Below are 10,009 nucleotides of genomic sequence, written 5' to 3'. Positions count from 1 at the left end.
CGCTAGCCTTCAGTGAACGCCAAATTTTTGGCTCGGCGGCTATTGGCACCAATCCAAACAGCCCCTCAATCCGATAAGATAAATTCAAAGGGAAAACTCAATCCATTACAAGAGAGTAGAGGGGGAGAAGAAACATAAGATCCAACTATAATAGCGAAGCTCGCGATACATCAAGATCGTGCCAAATCAAGAACACGAGAGAGAGAGAGATCAAACACATAGCTACTGGTACATACCCTCAGCCCCGAGGGTGAACTACTCCCTCCTCGTCATGGAGAGCGCCGGGATGATGAAGATGGCCACCGGTGAGGGTTCCCTCCTCCGGCAGGGTGCCGGAACAGTGTCCCGATTGACTTTTGGTGGCTACAGAGGCTTGCGGCGGTGGAACTCCCGATCTATTCTCGTCTCTAGAACATTTAGGGTACGTGGGTATATATGGGTGAAAGGAGTACGTCGGTGGACCTCCGAGGGGCCCACGAGGCAGGGGGCGCGCCCTAGGGGGGTGGGCGCGCCCCCACCCTCATGGCCACCTCCCTTCTTTGCTGACGTGCACTCCAAGCTTTTTCGGTAGCTTTCCTTCCAAAAATAACTTCTCCAGTTGGTTTCATTCCGTTTTGACTCCGTTTGATATTCGTTTTCTTCGAAACACTAAAATAGGCAAAAAACATCAATTCTGGGCTGGGCCTCCGGTTAATAGGTTAGTCCCAAAAATAATATAAAAGTGGATAATAAAGCCCAATATTGTCTAAAACAGTAGATAATATAGCATGGAGCAATCAAAAATTATAGATACATTGTAGACGTATCAGACGACTACCTCAAGCTACATCAAGTTCCTCCCGAAGATCAAGTGAAGTGCGCCACAAGAAACTTCCATGACTACGCTTCGACATGGTGGCTTCACACACCTTCGGCGAGCCACGACATGAGTTGTCCCAAGACGAAGAGAGCTTTGCGGCGAGAGTTTGTGCCTCCAACCTACACGGAACAACTTCGATGCCAATTGGAGAACTCCATCCAAGGATCCAAGTCCATCGACAAGTAATTCAAGGAGATGAAAAATGCCTTGCGACGAGCCGGCGTGGACGACCCCATTTCGATGAAGTTCCACTTCATGATGGGATTGAACAATGACATCTCCAAGACTATCTTCCTCGAGAACTACAAGTCCTTCAACGACAACTACATTGGTGCTCTCAAGGCGGAACAAGAACTCATGAAGGCAAAGGCTTCTCGACCCCAAGCACACTTCTCGAAGACAAAGCTCCCATACGACGAGCATGAGGCTAGTACCACCATGATGTCCAAGCCCGACAAGCTCCAAGACGACGCTCCCAAGTTCGACTTCGCCTCCATCCCTCTTTGTGGCATTGACGATGTCGAGTCTACTTCGACTCTTTTTCAAGACGGTGCGGCGACAAGTACGACTACGGAGACCCTCAAGGACCAAGCTTTGGAGGCGAGCAACACGGTGGCGAGCAAGGATGATGCTTCCATCTTTGGAGGCAAGAGTGGTGATGTGCCATCTTCGGCCTTCATCCATGACGAGAGTGATGATGTGCCATCTTCGGCCTTCATCCACGGTGACGACTATGAGATGGTTGAGCATGGGATTTTCCCTTCGACTACGGGGACGTATGATGACTTGAGTGATTTTAGCCACCATATTGAGGGTGAGAGTGACTTCACCACTAGCCCCATATATGATGAGTTGCCACAATTCCCATGTGAGGAGAGCCACAACCCCCACCACTTGAGTGAGATGAGTGACTCCACCATATGTGACATTGAGTGCACCTACCTTGAGGGAGTGAGTGAGCCACCACCACATAGAGAGAGTGAGGAAGTTGATAGGGCACGTGAGGCCATTTGCATTTCTAACAACTTGACCTCTCCCTCTATTGTGTCTTCTCATTTGGTGCTAGGTCCCATATATGATGATGCGCCGATCCGCGACGACTTCGTCCTTCCTTTGGACATGACGGTGGCCATGGTGGAATATGATGCACCCCCCACATGGTTCCATCAAGATGAAGATGATGACCACCATTTGGTCTTTGCCACCTCACCTACACCACTTGAGTGGAATGACAAAGGTAACATAGGTGAAGGTGATGCTCTTGTCCCACTAGTGGACGTTCTTGACATTGATTGCTTGCATAATGTTGATCCACCTATTGTCAGGCTTCGTGCTAGTTCGAATTCCCCATGCGATGATTTACCAATTTATGATGAGTTTGATGATTGCCATGTGGAGTCTATTAGTCATGATGCCATGTTACATAGGATTTCTTGTGACAATTCTTTAGGTCACATCATGTTTGACAATCCGCTTGACTTGTTGTCGGTGTCAAAACCGGCGGATCTCGGGTAGGGGGTCCCGAACTGTGCGTCTAGGCGGATGGTAACAGGAGACAAGGGACATGATGTTTTTACCCAGGTTTGGGCCCTCTCGATGGAGGTAAAACCCTACTCCTGATTGATTAATATTGATGATATGGGTAGTACAAGAGTAGATCTACCACGAGATCAAGGAGGCTAAACCCTAGAAGCTAGCCTATGGTATGATTGTTGTTCTTGTGTCCTACGGACTAAAACCCTCCGGTTAATATAGACACCGGAGAGGGCTAGGGTTACACAGAGTCAGTTACAATGGTAGGAGATCTACATATCCGTATCGCCAAGCTTGCCTTCCACGCCAAGGAAAGTCCCTTCCGGACACAGGACGAAGTCTTCAATCTTGTATCTTCATAGTCCAGGAGTCCGGCCAAAGGTATAGTCCGGCTAACCGGACACCCCCTAATCCAGGACTCCCTCAGTAGCCCCTAAACCAGGGTTCAATGACGACGAGTCCGGCGCGCAGATTGTCTTCGGCATTGCAAGGAGGGTTCCTCCTCCAAGTACTTCATAGAAGGTTTTTGAACACAAGGATAGTGTCCGGCTCTGCAAAATAAGTTTCCACGTATTTCCATAGAGAGAATAATATTTACACAAATCTAATCTGCTGACGTATTCTATAGCGTGACATCACACCACGGCCAAGCCCTTATTCGTTTTACCGTCCCACCTCAACGCGTTTAGCGAGGCGGTTTCCTTATTGCGGGATTCTCATAAATACGGGCATGGGTAACCCAACCGCGCCATTGATTACGGCGCTTGGGAGTTAAGCGAGTTTTACCAGGCTGGTGGGGACGCATAGTCGCATCTGCCCATATAAGGGGATAAGGATCCACCTTTTTCATCCACGCCTTCTTCCTCCTTTGCTCATCCATTTCCGCGCACTCGAGCTCCAGCGCCCAAGTCCGCACTTCCCACCTCGACCTTCTCCAGCCATGTCTAGAGCGGGAGGCAAGTGGATGGTCTCCTCCGTCACGGAGGGACACATCAAAAGGCTAAGGAAGGTCGGATACTTGTCCAACGACATCACGCACCGGCTTCCCGAAGAGGGGCGGCTCATCCCCACCCCCGGGCCCCATGAGAGGGTGGTGTTCCTCCCCCATTTCCTCCGCGGACTGGGCTTCCCTCTCCACCCATTTGTTCGGGGGCTCATGTTCTACTATGGCCTGGATTTCCACGATCTGGCCCCGAACTTCGTCCTCAACATCTCGGCGTTTATTGTTGTGTGCGAGGCTTTCCTTTGCATCGGCCCCCATTTCGGCCTATGGCTCAAGACTTTCAATGTCAAGCCAAAGGTGGTGCGCGGCAACCAGGCGGAGTGCGGAGGCGCCATGGTGGGCAAGATGCCCAACGTCCTATGGCTCGAGGGCTCCTTTGTGGAGACCCTAAAGGGGTGGCAATCGGGGTGGTTTTACATCACCGAGCCGCGCGACCCTGAATGGGTCGCAGCCCCCGAGTTCCGATCCGGACCCCCTAGGCGGCTCACCTCCTGGAAAGAGACGGGCCTGTCGTGGGGTAAAAAAGGAGAGCTGACCGGACTCCAAACATGCGTCCAAACCCTGGTGGACAAGAAGCTCAAACTTGTCAACGTATTCTAGGTTATGCTCATCCGCCGGATCCTCCCGTGTCAATAATGGGCTTTCAACCTGTGGGAGTTCGACCCGGCGCAGCACCGAACTCTGAGCAGGCTCTTCGACACGACGTACGAAGATTCCTGGAAGGCACTTTTCAAGGGCGTCGAGGCTCCTGCATCCGCTACCGAGGACCGCGGATTCAGCACGCAGGGTCACGCTAGTGCGGTAAGCTGTTTTTACCTTTTACAGGGTATTAGTTTTTCATAGTTTGACTCTATGCGGGATCTAAGCTCCCTTACCTCTGACAGGATTGGCAGGAGACGTCCGGACGGATTAACTGTCCGGCTCCTTTGCCCGAAGACCCAGCGGACGCCCGTTTGACGGGGCTGCTAGTTCCGGCACCCTATGTGGTGCCGGAGAAGAAGGCCAAGAAGAAGGCCAAGGGGACTCGAAAGAGTGCCCGGCGCCTGGTGGTGTCGGATTCATCATCCGACGACTCCGAGACGCACTCCTCCCGTGAAGATGAGGAGGAGCAAGAAGAGACCTCTCCCCCTCCAGTGGGGGGAGGGAAGAAAAGGAAGGCCGCCCCAACTGGGGAGGCCGAAGGGTCTAAGAAGGGGAACACCCTTCCTCCGGACTACTACACCAACGACGACGACGGTGAAGAGGTGTGGCCACTCAGGGCCAAGCCCCTGGCGAAATCGTAAGTATACGGATACCAGAGTGATTCATAGTATTCCTTCATTGCACAACTTTTCCTTATGTCGAACATGATTATGCAGTCCACCCAAAGACCGGCTCGATGTGTCGTCGAGCGGTTCCCTGGATTCGTCGGATGTGAATTCGCTTCCGACGGCTACCTCCCCCCGCCCTACGGACGACGCCGAGGTGTTGTCCCAACAGGTTCCAAGCCAGGAGGAGGTTGTCCTGGAGGCACCGCAAGGCGACCTCCCGGACTCCAGGCGTAAAGGGGATAGAACCCCCAAGGGCTCCAAGTCCGTCTTTGAGCCGGACACCGCGCCGGAACCTTCAACGGTTCCGGACTCCGGCAGGCAGCCTCCTTCCAAGAGGAGCAAGCCTACCAAGCCGGTGACCTCCGTCCAACCGGAGGCGCCGGACAATTTGCTGGAGGTGCTTAACGGCGCCTCCATCGACGAGGAGCGCCGCACTATTATGAGTGCGGTGATCCAGAAGGTTCAGTCCGCCAAGACACTACAAGAAATATGTCAACTTGTGACCTTAACTATTGGTCACTGAAAGGTCACAAATTTCCATTTACGACCTTTTTGTGACCAAAAACAGAAGGTCAAAAGCTGGCGGTCGTAAACTGACTATAGCGACCTTCTCTGTGAGAAGGTCGTAGACGTTTATGACCAAAATATATCTACTGTGGCGTTTTGGTCACTAGCAATCTCCCCAGGCCACGTAGGCATCCAGCATGGCAAGCTGATGTGGCACAAGATTCAGCCCGGTCCGATTCGGCATTTTACATGGGCCGAGTCCATTAATTTAGCCTATTTGTGTTTTTTTCCATCAAATTTTGATTGGGTTCATGGGCCAAGCCCATTATTGTAGCCTTTTTTATTGTTGGGCCGTGGCCTTCTTACCATCAATTGATTTTCTATGTTTCAATCATTTATTTTAGAGCTGGTCCCACTAGTCAGATGGTGGTCCCACATGTCAAAAATTTCAGAATTTCTCAGATTATATTCATAAGTGGGACATAAATTGGTCCCGCTGGTCATGTTTCCATTTCATATATTTTTAACATACACAATCACTATTTCAAATAGGACAGAACAAATATAATTCATCAAATAACACTACATTAGTCTTTTCCAATCTGTTACAATATTACAATTTACAGTCAGACAGATCAAAAACTCTTTGCTAAATAGGGCTTCACAGCTTGCTTGGCTTCACGGCTTCACACTCCAGAAAGAATAGGCAGGGAGCTCCTGTAAGAGAGTGAACATAAAGCAGCATTAGATTGTACTGCTGGTGAGACCAGAACCAAACAACTTGAATGGCAACACTAATGTAAGCAGTAGAGCAGATCCAAGATGTGATAAATGTTTAGCAAAATTGTTCATGGGAGTAACTTTAGTCGTTCAAAATCAGAGTTGAAAATGCAAGGAAATTAAGTTACATAAGACAATTAGGTATTCTATGTACGCAGCATTGTCAACAACAAATACAATTCTCAATAGCGACAAAATTTGTTTTCTTTACATCCTTAATCCGACCAAACCATAAGCTTTCTGGTTATTAAATACTTCGAGTTTCCTTGATGGTAATAGCTAGTAAATGGCATGGTGAGGTAACAGCCATGATCATGATCAAAAGAAGTGATCATTGGTAGTTAAGACAACACATTCGGAAATGATCATGGTAGAAGTCAGAGAAGACAAGTGAAACAAGATTGCAAAACAGAAGGCAAAGGAAAATTTTGGATAGAGAAATCAAACAGAAAACTAGTACAAAACATGGTCCTGTCATATTGCTGCAATTTATTCAAGAACACCAGACTTAGAAATTGCATCAAGCAATTCATAAGAAAACAAGAACGTGAGCGCATTTCACAAGACAACGGTTAATTGAAGGTAAGAAATCATCAGACTTTAAACTACGAATCACAGCAAGGTAACTCCTGTCATGTTGTTGCAGTTTCTCATCATCACTTGAACCACAAATGAAATCGGGCAACATTTTAGATTGGAACTACAAATGGTAAGTATCTTTGTTGTGGAGATAGTTCAATTTATAAACTCGTTCAAGAAAAATTATATTTGTTGTGAAGATAGTAGGACTTCCTTCAGTATGTGGACATCATAGAAAGCCACAAACATATCAGGGTGTTGAGGTATCATCAGAGACTTAAATACTAAGAATCAAAGCAGCATAGCTCCATCATATTGTTGATGGTTTATTCCTCATCACTTGACCCTCAAACATATAAGCATGCATGGACAGCAAGAAAAAAGGCTATAACAATTTATAGTTTGGCAACTATCGTTATGAAATGCAAACATTATTGCTCAGAATATGAAATATCTTCTCATCAATGCCAAATGGCATCTCTAAAGTCTGACATACGTTGTAGATTTCATGATTCACCACAGCATTTTGCAAACCAAGCAAGTAGGCATATAGTAGGAACAGAGGGAATATCTGCTACTATCCCAACATGTACGTATATGCATGTGTGCTTGCTTGACCGACGCATGCATCACTGTAGCAGCCAAGCAAGTAGGCATCGTTGATGTCTACTCACAACTTTCCTTGCACCAGAGAAAGAGTCAAAACAAAGAATATTATACCATAATATGACACCAGACCACATATTAGTAACTTTAAATCAGAAAGTATATCCACATCACCATAAAATAGTCCCAGACCATCACAAAGAAGCCAAATGCTATTAACTGATGATTAGTAGACACAGACATTATTCAGCCACATAATGGCTACCACAAGCAAATGTGACAACTGTGTAAGCAAGCTGCTAGTGTACAAAAGGTGATTGAAATCCTGCTGTTTAGTACATATACATGGTAGGCTACTGCTGCCAGTGTTCTAAACCAACAGAGCATAATATAGGAGCAGAAAATAGGGCGCTAGGGCTAGAAGATGGAGCCGACTCATCGGAGAGCTTGTGGTCGCCGCCGTACACAGCCGGCGTCACGCCGGTCGCCTCCGGCTCCTGCCCCCCGCTGCCGTTCTTCTTCAGATTCTTGTACACGTCCTCTGCACATGGGTTAAGCAGAAACCAATCAGTGGCAGACACGAGTGAAGCTACCAAGACAATATAAAATTTATATAATCAGTTCCACTGCTCGACTTTTGCAATAGTTTAGAAAAGAACAATGAGTTTTCAGTAAAGAGGAATATGTTTAAATTTAGGGGCACTTCTATTTTTCTTGTCATAAGAAGTGGCTAGAGCCTTTTCTTTTTGGTTAAGGTGCCGATGGTATGCACGCTTGTATTTACAAGAACTACAGTTGGGCGTTTTGTATGAGCAAGGAAAGCATAGGTGATTTTTTTAAGATCCACAAACCCAGGCACAACAAGTTTGTTTTTATGTGCTGTAAAAATAAGGAAAAGGAGCTAATATAGAAACTGAAAGTTCCCACAATTTATCTTTTTTTGTATAACCACACAATCAAACATGCTGTTTCGCAGAACATTACAAGTGCACCTATTAATCCACAATCAACATCTGATTTCACAAGAGATCTACAAGTACATCTGATACAAAGGTATTTTCTGGTCAGGAACTCAATTATGGAAGTTTGGAATAAGTAGCCGATAATAATTTCATTCAGCAGGCACCAAACAATGAATCAACACTTAGACAGACTACTTTCAAAATGGAATAATGCCCAACTGTTCCAGCAATGAATCAACACTTAAGACTACTTTCAAAATGGATCAATGCCCAACTGTTACAGCAATGAATCATCAGCACGCAAGGCCTTGACTGCTAATACTAACATGACTGATAAGACTAATTCAGCTATCCTAAACACAACAATTCCCTTACCAGATCAGTCTGTTTAAAAACCACGATATCGCTTCCGTATGCAGCAAAGGTGTATTCCTTGAAAGACGCAAGAGCGCGGATCTTCTTGGGCAGTTGAGGTCCTTAAATCGCAAAGAAAATTCACGCACCATGAGCGGGAGAGCTAAAAAAACACTGAACATAAGAAACCGAGGTACTGAATAGCAGGCTCACTGGCAAGGACCAAACTGAGCTTGGCACACTGCACAACAAGAACAAAAAACAACATGATTAGTTATATCGCAAAATGGAAGTCGGCTGCATCAGAGTTATATGTAAAGCCCTGATCCAAAGTAGGTACTGCTTCCATGCCCTGCGGGAGGGAGAGAGGGAGATAATAAGTTACCTGATCTGAAGCTCCTGGTGCTCCTCGGTGCCATCGTTGTCGAGGACGAGCGGATCCGGAGGCGTTGCTGTCGAAGAGGAGGGGGTACGGTGGCGGCCTTGTCGGAGAGGCGAGGATCCACCGGCGGAGAGGAGCTGATCCGGCGGCGGCCTTGTAGGAGGATCTCACGCGCACCGCCACCACCTCTGAGGATGTTCATCTCAGCCGTGCGCAACGAAGAGGTCCACACCACCACCGAAACCCTAGTGGGTGGAAGTGATGTGGATGACCACATGAGGCGGGGTAAAGCAAATCGACGCGGTGGTGAAGAGGGAGTGCAGCGAGAGGAAGCTGTGGGTAGGTTTGGCGACGCCGGAGGATGCCGGAATCAAGCGGGATCCGGAGGTGGTTGCGGCAGACAGGAGTGGTGCATGGGAGAGGGAGAGACGAGCGAAAGAGGGGTTGCCTGAGGTGGGAGGAGAGAGAGATGGGTGGGTGGTGGCTCTGCCTAAGGTGGAAGGAGAGGGAGATGTTGGAAATATGCCCTAGAGGCAATAATAAATTGATTATTATTATATTTCCTTGTTCATGATAATCGTTTATTATCCATGCTAGGATTGTATTGATAGGAAACTCAGATACATGTGTGGATACATAGACAACACCATGTCCCTAGTAAGCCTCTAGTTGACTAGCTCGTTGATCAATAGATGGTTACGGTTTCCTGACCATGGACATTGGATGTCATTGATAACGGGATCACATCATTAGGAGAATGATGTGATGGACAAGACCCAATCCTAAGCCTAGCACAAGATCATGTAGTTCGTATGCTAAAGCTTTTCTAATGTCAAGTATCATTTCCTTAGACCATGAGATTGTGCAACTCCCGGATACCGTAGGAGTGCTTTGGCTGTACCAAACGTCACAACGTAACTGGGTGACTATAAAGGTGCACTACAGGTATCTCCGGAACTGTCTGTTGGGGCACGAATTGAGACTGGGATTTGTCACTCCGTGTAAACGGAGAGGTATCTCTGGGCCCACTCGGTAGGACATCATCATAATGTGCACAATGTGACCAAGGAGTTGATCACGGTATGATGTGTTACGGAACGAGTAAAGAGACTTGCCGGTAACGAGATTGAACAA

General features: G+C 47.5%; 2 non-coding genes and 1 pseudogene across 2 annotated transcripts; all 3 read right to left on the bottom strand.

Annotated features, from left to right (window-relative positions):
• Positions 1-6,580: 6,580 nt before the first annotated feature.
• On the bottom strand, positions 6,581-6,659 carry LOC125526105 (annotated as a pseudogene).
• Positions 6,660-6,833: 174 nt separating this feature from the next.
• On the bottom strand, positions 6,834-6,918 carry LOC125526100. Its single transcript, XR_007291562.1, has one exon. It is a non-coding gene; the product is annotated as a small nucleolar RNA Z199 (small nucleolar RNA).
• Positions 6,919-7,002: 84 nt separating this feature from the next.
• On the bottom strand, positions 7,003-7,099 carry LOC125526109. The gene has a single exon (XR_007291569.1). It is a non-coding gene; the product is annotated as a small nucleolar RNA R64/Z200 family (small nucleolar RNA).
• Between the last annotated feature and the right edge of the window lie 2,910 nt (positions 7,100-10,009).

The sequence above is a fragment of the Triticum urartu genome, chromosome 7, assembly GCF_003073215.2.
Source record: "Triticum urartu cultivar G1812 chromosome 7, Tu2.1, whole genome shotgun sequence".
NCBI lineage: Eukaryota > Viridiplantae > Streptophyta > Magnoliopsida > Poales > Poaceae > Triticum > Triticum urartu.
Note: the sequence above shows the minus strand (reverse complement) of the source record. Positions and strands in the feature narration are given on the sequence as shown.